Here is a 13581-nt window from a genome sequence, read left to right on the forward strand (position 1 = left end):
AAAATCACAGCTCTCATCTTAAAGGGAATAAGAGAGCGTTTATTTTAGAGCAAGTTTTGAGTGACCATGGCCTGCGAACAAAAATTTAGGTTATCCCAAATTCCAACATGGCAGCAATTTCATTAAGTTTTTATAGTTTACAGAAAGTTCGGAATCAAGGCAAGTTTAAAATACATTGCTGGGTTTGTCAAGAGAGTGGTTACAGCAAGATAAGGGAAGTTGTTCTTTAGGCTTCCTATGCTGCCAGATACATTCTTAGCTGTTGGCTTGGTAAAAGTCATTTGTCTGCTAAGTTAATAGGTTTCAGGAAGTGTTTTAGCTATCAGTCACAGGACGTTACTTCTGACACAGGAGTGGGCAAGAAACGGCTATTCAGGGGGCTAACACTAGCCCAGATAAGGCAATTAGCCTCTGTATCTGCAACATTCCAACCACTCCACATCACTGCAGTCCTAAACAGCTAATCAGTCTGTGCAGATATGGCCTTTTCCCAAGAATTCTCTTTGAAGATTAGAGATTTGGGTTCAATTCTGTGCCACGTAATATATGCATAAGCTTTATAAAATATTAAATATTATTTTATGCAAGATATTCTGTAATACAAAAAATATATATAGAATTATAAAGTGTTTATGATTTCATATGAATTTCATGATCTCAGTTACATTATTAATCAGAGATTATAATATTTAACTCATGGAGTTACTAAGAAGAGAAATTAGATTATATAATGTAAATCACTTTGTTATAGACTATATTTTAACCAGGCAAAGATGTGTTCTATTTGTTTATGCTGCAGAATATTACTTTAACTGTGTAGAGGTGTGTTACTTTTGTTTATACTGCATTTGTTTAATGATGTCAGGATGTGTATTTAATTGTGTGAAGATATGTTGCATCTGTTTTACCTTGCCTGCCTAAGGCACCCGATTAGGCTAATAAAAAGCTGAATGGCCAATAGCTAGGCAGAAAAAGGATAGGTGGGGCTAGTCGGCAGAGAGAATAAGTAGGAGGAGAAATCTAGGCTTGAGAGAAGAAAGAAAAAGGGGAACAGGAGAAGGAGGAGAGAACAAAGGAGATGCCCAGGACAAGAAGCCAGCGAGATACAGAGAAGCAGTGAGATCTACCGAAGTAAGAAAGGTAATCAACCCCTAGTCAAAAGCTAGACAAAGAGAAACAGGTTAATTTAAGTTAAAAGAGCTAGCCAGAAATGTGCCTAAGCTAGGCCGAGCATTCAAAACTAATAATAAGTCTTTGTGTTATGATTTGGGAGCTTCTTGGTGGCCCAAAAGAGAAAGCCTGGTACAGGTCTTAGCTTAAAGTATATGAATAGTCAATAAATATATCCTGGCCTTTATTTAGAAGCTTAAAACTGCAAAATTCTTAAGCCAGAACCAGTGTCTCACTCTGTATTTATTGCAATATTTTATAATAATGTCAAGCATTAAACTGGCTAAGATGTAAATCAAGTCATGATAAAATTAAAAAGTTAAATTTATATATTTGGGTTTAATGCTGCTTCTTAATTTTTAAATTTTTCCCACTTTATATTTCTTGTGGGCTAAAAAAATCATTAGTTCATTTAGGAAATAAGTGAATAACTTTGAATCAGATTCTCTCATTTTAAATAACAAAAGCAAAGGTAATCAAGACATTCTCTAGGGATTGGCCAGCATCTTCAGTATGCTACCATTCTTAGAACACAGTAGCAGTTCAGAGCTCAGAATATTTTGAGAGAAGTAGTCAAGAAAAGTGTAACTCATCTTAAACCATAACAAATTGTCTCCAGCCTGGGAAAAACCAGCTCGAAGGAAGTAGGTCTATCATTTTGACAATCCTCGTGTAACCCTGCAAGGTCAGGCCCAAGTATCTGGGTGCTGACTTTGAGTTCATCTGCCTTATTTTTCCATGTAGCACAAAAGACCAGAAAAGCTGCTCTTTCAGGGCTAGATTATACAAGTTGATGCTTTTGAAATTTGCTTAAAATTTCTAATGCCTGTTGGACCCTATCCCAGGTCTCCTCTATTAAAATTATACTAAAAAGAATTAAAGAAATAGAGGCCATGAGTTTGAGAAGCAAGGAATAGGAGTTATCTGGGGAAGGTTGGAGAGAGAGAGAAGGTTAGGGGAAATGATGTAATTGTATTTGAGTTAAAAAAATGTATTTAAAAAGTTGTACTGACCTTTTAAACCTTTGTTCAGGTCATCAAACTTCTTCTTACCCATTTCTCCTTGTCAGTTTTTTTTTTTTTCCCCATGGCACTTATGCCTACATATCCAGTTCAGTTTTCTTTGGCTTTATCTTGTTTTATGATTTCATTTATTTTATTTTAACATGAGTAGTTCAATGACATTTAAAAACCTAATCATTGGTAAATCTTCCACAAAGGAAGTATCAGATCTAGGCAATATTAGAGATACATTCTACAGACTTTTAAAGAAATGAATTATTTCTGTTATATTAAACTTTCCAGACAGAAGAAAACCCAAGGAAATTACCCTCTTTTTACAGTACTAAAATAATCTTTACATTAAAAATAGACAAAGTTAATAAGTTGTTTTAGACAATCTCCTTATGATAGTAAATGCTAAAAATCTAAGCAAGTATTGTTAAACTGAATTCAAGGAGCATAAAAAACATAATTTGAAATTTTTATATTCCAGACTTAAGTTGGGCTTGCTATTAGAAAATATATGCATTTCCTTGAAGATTAAAGATTAAATCTAGATTCTTTATGCAACAAAAGCACATAAGTTATTTGATAATTAAAAATAGCCTTAAGAATGATGACTATAAAATATGCATGCTGATATTCCAGACAAATAATATGTACTTAATGGGATAATGCTGGATATGCTCCTTTTTGGCATCAGGGGTAAGAGGCATACTGCATATTACTCTGTAAAGTTGTTTTGAATCTCTAGTTTCAAAAAGGAAATGTAGCAGGTAATGGTGGCACATGCCTATAATGTAACTCAGAGGGCAGGTGCAGGGATGTTGCCACAAGTTCCAGGTTATCCTGTTTTACACAGTAAATTCCAGGCCAGCTAAGACTACATAGTGAGACCCTTTCTCAAAAACATAAAGACCAAGACAAATACATAACTAACTTTACACAATGCTTTCTACTGACAGGATCCAAAGAGCCACATGGATCCCCTCCACCAAATTTGCTTACCGAGAGCAGGATAGACAAGACACACTAATGCTGAGCTGTGATGTGCTGACTACCTATCCCTACGAGTATCAAGTGCCACCGTCTCCCCATGTATGACAAATATCTAGAGTCAAGTGTACAACATGGCATCCCTGTGTACATGTTGCATATATACATACATATGTAGTGACATTACGGAAGCCACTCATCAGCACTTGACAGGTGGCTGGTATGAACTGAATGTGTGTTAAGCATGAAAGGCAATGCCAGATTTCAAAGATAGCATAAAAATAAAAAGTAGCTCCTTAGTGTTTGGTAACATGTTGGAATGCTAACATGTAGGATATACAGGTTTAGAAGAATACCTTATTAAGTTAATTACAATGATTCTACTTAAAATGCAGCTAGTAGAAAAACTAAATTACATATGTATTCCACTCTGTGAATTATTTCGGATAGAAAACTCTGATAGAAAGCTCTGACTTGAAGAACTAGAGTCCAGCATGGAAAGAGTGGAGGCCACATGAACATTCTAAGGATGGAGGAGAAAAGAAAGACAATCTGGACTCTTCTGCACTGGTCTCTGGCCACCAGGACCAGTCTCCAGCCACCAAGCCCCTCCCCCCTGTGTCAAGGCTGAGCAAGGTATCACACCCTAGGGAATGTGTTGCAAAAAGCACAGTTTTGACAGTGTGAGATGGCAGCCAGTTCAGACTATCGTAGGGCAATGGTTAAGATTCCCTAGGCATGGTAAGTCTGAGGCTGTCCCTATGAGGAAGTGGTAATCTCATGCTGTTGCCAACTGTTAACTCTAAGATTCCTGAGCAAATACTGTAGTGTGTTGTTATTCACTGTGCTAAGCATCACAAACATTTTGGGTATGAAATACACTCCACATTTACTTCATGAGAATCAAACTAGAGATATTCATGCAAACAATTTCCAGGGACCCAATAGTTTAATCCTAATTTAGTCCTCTTTTAGGATAATGAGAAATCAGGGTCCTCTAGCTTCTTGACTCTGTCCAATATAGAAAATCCCCCAAATCCAGGTTCATGCATTTTAATTGTGTTCTGGAGGATCTGCTGTGAGCACCATTACTACCACATAATATGTCTTAAGAAGCCTTTTGGTATGCAATCCATGAAAATTCACAATAATAATTATAAAGAGATTTGAATGGCTCCGTTACTGAATAGACAGTACCACAATTCTATGTTTTTCTCTTTACCCGATTTTTCTCTTAAGTTTCTTTCCTTTAACAAAGCTAACAAATAGATTCTCAGATTTCAGGTGTTATTACACATTCACGGAGCAAAGCTTTGTGATATGTATCTCAAGATACAGGCGATGTGTTTTCTACCTCCAGGCTATTTACTGTCTCATAGGAAACGTTTAAACTCACCAGTAACTTCAACACCTACAGCATGTGAGAAATGTGGGGAAGCTATGAGAATTCAAGACGATCAGATTGCTCAGTAGAAGGGATCTTGTGTTTTCTACCTAAGTAGAGCAAAGCACATAACCCTGTTGAGATGGCATCTGGATTGGGTCTTAGACGATGAGCAGGAATTGGATGAGAATAGACAGAATATTATCTCTAGACATGCAAAGGGAATCACAGAGTACTGGTAACTCAGAGGAAAATGGAATTAAGTGTTTGAGGGGTATCAGCTTTTTCTACTCTATCTGTAAATTATCTGCTTTGTATAACGAGAAGAGGAAAGGATTGGAACACTGGAGGTGTGTGAGATAAAGCAGCATCTTAGTAGGTCACTTATGTGCTTGTTACGGATGACTTTAGGGAGATGCAGAAAGCAGTGTACTTAAAGGAGTCTCGACGGGAGAATTAAAGAAATAATGGGGCACATGGGAAAACTGCTAGAGGGGAGTGACTCACAGAACCGAGTTTTATATAAGTGTTCATTAAGTGAGGAGAAATGCACAGCCCAAATCTACCTAACACTAACAAACTGACCAGGGGAACGTGTCTTCTCTTGTTCTGAGTGGAGCCGCTATTCTAATTGTCCTTTTTGTGGGAGCCCGTTTTCGGGTTCCTCGTGGCTTTACCCAGCAGGTCCGCATAGAGGATGATTAGGGCCACGGGCCTGAGTGCAGGTGTCTGAGATGGTCTGCACTGGGCTGTGCTGGGGGAGGTCTTTTGCTCCACCCCCTTGGCGTCTCTATAAATACCCTGGGGCAGAGACAGTCAGGGCCGGTTGGAATAGGTTCCAGGCCCTCTCAAGGCTGTCCTTTATTTTCTATCTGTTTAATCTCTGCACTATAAATCTTTCTATCTAATATTTTCTGCTGCTCACACTCAAGAAAACTCTGGGGAGCTGTGGGGTTGGTGGGTAAATGCCCCACACCTTTTGATCGCAAACTTATCTTTCTCCTCCTTTGTAGTCATAAGATATTTTGTGAGAGAGTTGTCATCATATCAAAATGGATTTTTGCTTTCAGTGTACTTGAAATCTGGTTTCTATCTGGGTTATCTCACCAGACATTTTTGAACAAAGGTCTTTCATGATTTCTCCATGGCGTTATAGGGTATATAATTTTTATCACTTATCTTGGGTGGCCTCTCTGATATATGTTATAATGGTAATTTTTTTCATCCCTTTGAACTTTCTTCTTTGTTTCTATCTTCTGGCTAAGTACCATCTGAATGTAACTATCCATTTCTTTCCTATCTGTCCAGTTATTTAAGGAAAATTACTTTCTCATGGACTGATGTTTTCTTTCTGTTTACAGCTGGTTAGCCTGCTATTATGTCCTACATTTGTATCCTCCTTGCTCCATCGGTCGTTTCTAATAGTGTGTGTCTGTCTGTCGTGGGTGTGTCTCTGCATATACATAGACTTAGGGGGATTTTTCAGCAAGCCTGGCAGCCAGCAAGACCCTATGCACCTCCTGTCTGCCTCCACTGTACTGGAGTTACAAGCTTATGCTGCACTACCCATAGCCTGCCACAAGGGGGCTGAGATCCAAACTGCATGTTTCACGTTTACAGAGCAAACTTTTAAACCATGGAACCATTTCTGCATCTCATGTAATGTTTTTTGTTTTGTTTTGTTTTTTTTTAAGAACTATCTTGGCCAAGTATTTTGTTGGTGAACCTCAGGGAAACCTTTTAGTCTTGTCCTGAGCTCTAGTTTCTAGATGCTCACCAGTCTACTGGAGTTAATCTCTTCACCCAGGCACTTTGATGATAACACTTACGACGTAGAATTCAGTGTTCTGTGGAAAGAAATGTGAAAAGAAAGAAATTTTGTTATTCTTCAGTAGAGTTGGATGAAGTTTTACAATGGAGATAGAGAATGAAATACAAATTTTTGGAAGAATGTTTTATTTTTATCTTCTTGAGTGTAAAACTTAAAAACATGGCCTAACTTTAAGAAATTACAATATATTTAAAACTATTTTTAGAAGTTTTTATAGTCTTCAAGACTTTTTTCCTGGGATATTGTATAGCCAACATTAATTAATTCATCCACATTTAGAGAATAGATATATTTGTTTGGCATTGTCTGGCATTGAAGTTCCAAAGATAAAAAAGCAACATCCCCTGATCTGAAGGCACAGATTGTAAGAGGCAGATGTAAGAAATAAGGGTTGCATCAGGGCACAGACAGAACGTAGCACAGGTGAGGTCCCTGAAACCATGCAAAGATCCTGAAAGAGGTGAGCATGTAAGAATAGCCATTATGTTTCCCAAGATTTACTGGAGAGAAAGTACTTTCCCATGTTCACAAGCAATTTTATACCCTATGGTAAATCTTTGGTTCCTTCCCCTGGGAGAATAAATTAGTTAAATTAAATTCTAAATCAGTGTTTAAATGGGGGGACATTAGAAAAATACAATTATTTGGCCCCATCTGAGCCTGCTAAAACCTTGCCTTCTCTGGAAGCCCAGCCGGGGAGCTTTCTGATCTGTTGGACAGTTGGTGAATCCACCCCTTTGCACTTGCTTCTATCTTGGTTTCTGTGCCATGGCTATCTTTGTTTTGTTCCTAGGTATCCAGGCATTTCTGTTTTGAAAAGTCCCGGTGGTCATTATAATGTAAACACACGTTTCCATTGTGTGGCTCCAAGGACTCACCTGGAGAATAAACAAAGAAAACTCAAACAAGAATGCTACTTAGCTATGATTCTTTCAAAAGTTCTCCACTGATGATTTGAGGCTGCTTATGAAAACCAATAGAAATTTGGGCTTGAGTCCACAGTACACACTAAAATATATAGTTATGTCTTCTCCACTAGGTCTAAAGATTAGAGTAGGAAGCATGTCATATCAGTAAAACTAAGAATAATACCATAAACACAAATTTAATAGTGACTATAATATATACTGTGTACATTATTTTAGGAAGCCAGGAAGCTAATGAGTTTCCCTTTATGCATTTTGAGGTGAAGGTACTGCTGGTTGATATAATTTTCAACACCTAGCAAGTAATGAGATATCAACATGAAGTTTCATGGTAAGCTACAACTAAAACTAATTATTTGTGAATAATTTTCAACAGGCTATTAATTGAAGTCATGAACTTATGGATGTGGATGACTGCCATTTTATATTATACATTGGAAAGTAGGAAAAATGATGAAAAACTTAGAGTCATAGAAAAGTTAAAAAGAATGAAGAGTGAAGGATCAATGTGGACAAGACACTTGGTCATCATGTGAAATAGCTTGCTAATTTCAGGTTCTGCCCTAAATGAAAATTCATATTAATCTATTGCACCTCTTTTATTTTTCACCTACTGCCTAGTCTCTCGATGTGCCTAGATGTGTCATTTTTATTCTATAATCTATAAACTACATATGTGAAACGCCTAGTGGGTGAAAAGCTGTGAGAAATGCAGTCATGGCTTTCATGATCTTGAGTGTGGTGCTGTGACTGTGCTGCAAAGATGGACATGGTGTGCTATGAGAAACACCATCGAAGGGTCCTGGCTGAGTTCTGGGATGTGAAATTTTCTCTGTGATTTTCATTACTATGTCATAACCATTCTTTACAGAATAAATGAGAACAACGGTTCCCACATACTAAAATTCAAAAGGTTTTGGATGAACCTAGCAAAGTGAAAAACTCCAATAGTTAAAAAGTCGCCTAACTGAGAAACAAAACTTTAAGGTCTATATTTCCAAATGAACAATGATAAGGTAATTATTTATCAAAGCTGTCTGTCTCAACATTTTCAGAACAGCACTGGTAACTTTGGTAGTCTTAAAATTCATATAGCCAAAAGGTGGCAGTGTCCTACTGGGTTACTGTTGAAGCTTCGTTTCTCTAGAAGTGGAATTTTCAAATGTGTTCTGCCTCTAACGGGCTTTTAAAAGAAATTGTAAGCAATATCATTACTATCACATAACCAAACCATAATTATAACTGAAGAGGAATGCTTTCCACAGTAACAGTTTTATAGAATTTGCATAGAATGATTTGATCTGTACAGCAGAAAGACAGAAACAGAAGGGAGAGAGAGACAGAGACAGAGAGAGACAGAGACAGAGAGAGACAGAGACAGAGAGAGACAGAGACAGAGAGACAGACAGACAGAGAGAGAGAGAGACAGAGAGAGAGAGAGACAGACAGACAGAGAGACAGACAGAGAGACTGACAGACAGAGAGACTGACAGACAGAGAGACAGACAGACAGAGAGATTGATTTTAAAAGCCACCATCCAGTTAACATACAGGTTTTACACCTTCTCCATATTTTGCTATTGCTTATCTCTTTGGGGTTCTGCCCAGTCTTGGATATAAATCAGTTCATTGTAGCGGTATGCAAGCAGTGATTTGTTAATGAAGGGAGCAATGTAAAATCTGTGTTCCTGTCAGACGATGTTTTTCCACTCTGATGCTCATTTTGGAAGATTTTCAAGAAGCAAATAATAAACATTTATAAACAACAAAGAACAGAATGAAAGCACATGCAAACATTCTTTTTTAAAAAAAATATTTTCATTAATTCTTTGAAAGTTTCCTGCAGGGTTTGATCATATTCCTTCCTCTTCCCCAGCTCTTCCCAGGTCCACCCTCCTTCCATACCCATCCAGCTTTGTGTTCTGCCCCCATCCCCCTTAACACAAATTTGTGCTGTCCAAATATTCTTGGGTGTGTCACCTTCCCCTGGAGCATGGTTGACTCAGCAGTGGCTATACTCCCCATCTCCCAGCAACTAACAGTTGCCCAGAGTTCCTCACTTAGGGGTAGGACTTCGAGTTCACACCTTCTCTCTGTGCTGGGATTTAGTCTGGCACGGACTTGCACGGGTCTTGTGCACGCTGTCACAATCAATGGGATTTCATATGTGCAGCAGTCCTGATGTGTTCTGAAAACATTGTTTCCTGGTAGTCATCTGCTGTTTCTGGCTCTTATAGTCTTTCTGCCTCTTTTTCTGCAGTGATCCTTCAGCCTTGGGAGGAAGGAGTATGGTATTTCTCTTCCATTCAGGGCTAAGCATTCTGCAGCACCTGCACTTTGTGCAGTGTGGACCCAGTGGTGATCACTATCTACTGCCAAAGAAGCTTGCCAGGTGAGGCTCGAGAGAAGCACTAATCTATTGTCATAACAAGAAATCACTAGAAGTCAGTTTAATACTATGTTCACTTAACAACGTAATAGTTGTAGGTTCTCTCTTAGGGCCTATGACTGTCTGGCCATGGGCTTTTGGTTCAGCACCAGTGCCTGGTATGCATTTCATCTTGTGGAGCATGAGCTAGCTAAACAGAAAGTGTTTGATTGTTTTCATAACACCTGAACTACTGTTACCTCAGTGGACATGTCTAGTCAGGCTGGTGATTATTGTAGCACGTAGAGTTCACAGGTGGGTATGAATGGCACTTACTTTTCTCCTCCGACAGCACACATAGTGTCTCCCAGCACTGTAAAAGCTAGCCAGTTTGCACCAAGTTTTTGGGTAGTTACAGCTTGATCTCTTCATAGTCTATGACTTAAGGTTGTGGCATTGCCAGCAGTTTGGTCTTACTGTCAGATTCTGGAGAGAAGCCACAAACAATGGTGGCAGCTTGTCATGTTTGGGGTCTATGGACCCTCACTGGCCAAATAACACCAAAGACACTTAGAAAAAGTTCTACATAAACCTACCACTGTAAAATCTTACACACACACACACACACACACACACACACACACACACACACACATATATGCTTAAAAATGAAATTATCTTACAATAGGGTGAGCTTACTAGATATGAAAGGCCAACAAAGACCTTAGTGCCAGGAATGAGTTGCTTCTTTTGGAGTAAATATATTAAAAGTAAATATATTAAAAGTAAATATATTATAATGAAAACAACTGAAAAAAAAAACTCTATCCAAGTTTCTATATTTGTTCCAAAAATCTTAAACAAATGCTAAGCCAAAATTTACCTGAGGCAAAAATTAGTTTGCAAGCATATTCTGGCAAGCATTTGCTTAACAGTCAGTTATTAGGAACAAAATACAGTTTTATTTATTTTTTTAAGCTTAATGTCAGTACTAGGAAGTGAACTCAGGTGTTTTTTAAGAGCAATATGTACACTGTTAGCCACTGAGCAATATTTCCAGCTTTAGTTTTCTTAAAGTAAGAGTTACTGGTTTACCCTACTAAACTAGTTACTCTGAAGTGACCAAGTGTCTTAAGGAGAATACTATTACAGTGATACTTTGTAATATCATTAATAGTCAGAGCCTGTCAGTATTTGGATAAAAACTCATTGTTTTCCACAGTCTTGCAACAGTGCCATGGACTGTTAATATCTTAATTAAAGCTTGACATCACATGTCTAATGCAGTAGCAGAAGTTTAGTTTTGAATTTGTCCAAACACCCAAGGACTTACATTTCTATTCTTACATATATAAGAAAAAAGTAAATGATCCCATTTATTGTGATTACAGTTTTGAATTTGGGAATTTTATTTATTTTTATCTACTATATATAAATGGTATGAAATCATTGTATTTGGAAATACTAGACGATGTAATCAATGAACTCTACCGAGCATTTTCACTTTTAAATAAACCTCAAACAAGTTTACTATGTGTTAGAATGATAGTTATTTTTAGTCGGTGAATCAAAATAATTTTTAATGTTCAATTTTGTGAAAAAGAATAAAATGCATAAATTTTTTAGTTATGTGTTGGTGACAATGATTTTTTAACTGACATTTTAAGTTTACAATCCCTCTAACAACATAACATAATCAGCATTTCTAAGACAGCAGCACAGGGTAGACTGGTTTTAATTTTATCACTCTTCGGCTTCCTTCTTCTCAGTGGAGAAGAGCCCCAGAGACCATCAAAGTGACGTTGGTTTTTCAGTGACAGAAGAAAATTCCAAGTCAGGGATTGACTCTATGCATTGGACTCCTGCTAGCACTTCTTACCTATCTATAATATTTCTTAAAGAATTTATTTAACTAAGACGTGAGAGCATCTTTTCAGTTGAAGAGCACTCACTACATGTTTGGTTATAGCTCCTTTGGTGCATTTGGTAAATACTGGCTAGTGTTGTCACGGGTCACATCAGCAGAAGAAAGTGTTCTTGAGGGAATAAATGTTTTGGCTGATTATTTACTATAGATAGGAGCTTTGTTTCCAACAAATGGCTTCTAGCTGTCACAGTGTAATAATACTTAAAAGAATTCTACAGAAGACAGTGAAATCTAAAGGCATCTATCATTATTATTTAATGAGTGCCAATTCCCATGTTAAATATTTTTCCTACACACCCCAACTAAAATCTTCTTATGCTTATTAATTTACTCAATCTTTATAAAATCTTATATGATAGGAGGTATCATTATCTTTATCTTAAAGACCAGGAAACTCAGGCAATATGTAATTACAAAGCGATGAAACACAGGACCAGCATTTCAATTCTGTTTTCTGAGAACATACTTCTTAATCACCACATTGTCTCTCTAAGTAGTTTAAGACAGATTGATTCTCCCTTAAAACATTCTGGTGGAGGATCAGTCTTAGGATATGTTTTGCATAACAGTAACCAGGTAATTAAATAAGTTACTTCATGGTAGAATTTGCTTGGAAAATACAGTTACATACTATATTTCCATGTCACTAATAGTTTCATTTATTCTAAATGCATAGTAGCATGCTAAATAGTTTTTTTTTGATAATTGCAGTGAAGGTGTGAAAATTAAACATCTGCCATGGGAATGTTGTGAATAATGTATTATAAATGCTGTTATGATTGCCTTAGTGTTATAAAAGAATATCCTCATACTATGTTATTGAGAATCACAATATTTTTCTAAATATATTATTAATAACCAGAGTTTTTAAACAAAGAAACAGGTGGAAGTGTTAAGTAATTTTTTAGCACATGTAGCATTATAGATGATAGCAAATCTAGTACATGAATCAATTCTGTGGTTCAAAGTAAGTTGAGTAAATGTCTCTACAGGCAGCTATCACATCCTTGCTGTCAGTTACCTCTGGGCTTTACAAGCCCCCTTTCCCAGCCCAGGGTTGGTTGTATAATGCTGACTTGACTCAAAGTCAAGGAAATACCTTGTTTCTAAGCTGACTGTATTCGTCAACAGTCATCGAGAACTTTGGAACAAATGTGCACTGTATGTTTAACTATTGGTGAGTGATAGAGCAGTTAGATAATGAAGCTTTTAAGAATTATTTCTTAAATAATTTATTTTCTGCACTAGGATTCTGGTGGAACAGATTTGAGATGGACTGATAAAATCGTAACAGAATGTCATGAAGGGGGAAAAGGCTGTATATCTTTCAAAATGTGAGCAGATTGTGCACAAAGATAACACACTAAAAATTCTGGTTGTTGTATTATTATCCATAGACATGACAATGTTATTTCAGAGAATGGTATATTCTTTTTTTTCTCTGATTATCTGACTAAAGAATATAAACACCATGTCTTAGTTTGTCAGCGTGGGACAACCAATACCAAAGTGAAAAAGAATTTCAATTTTACTGGGCCATGGTAGCAAGCTATGAAACACTGGCACTTATGAAACATATTCTCATTCATCCTCTTACTTAATGAATTCAAGACTTCACAGTAAGAGACTTTTCTCTCATTTCACCCTTGAGGAAACTAGTTCAGTTAATTACTGTTTCTGGTTACCCTCGGTTGTGTGATTCCAAAGTCATTCAGACAGTAAGATGGCAGCCTAGTTTCCTGGTTGTACGTCTCAAGCAGATTCTTTGTTAAACACTACACCCCTTACAAGTCCTTGCACCACTCATGGGTGTAGAAAAAAAATAAGTAAAAGGATCAAAGGATTTTATGATATTCGATAGGCACATTAAATGATAGTTACTTGATGGAAAGATTCTGGCAGCATTTGGATAATTGCAAAGATAATAGCATCCATATTATTGACAATGAATTTTAAAGTTCAGGCTCTATACTTGTTT

This window comes from Onychomys torridus, chromosome 7, assembly GCF_903995425.1.
Source record: "Onychomys torridus chromosome 7, mOncTor1.1, whole genome shotgun sequence".
In the NCBI taxonomy this organism is placed as follows: Eukaryota; Metazoa; Chordata; class Mammalia; order Rodentia; family Cricetidae; genus Onychomys; species Onychomys torridus.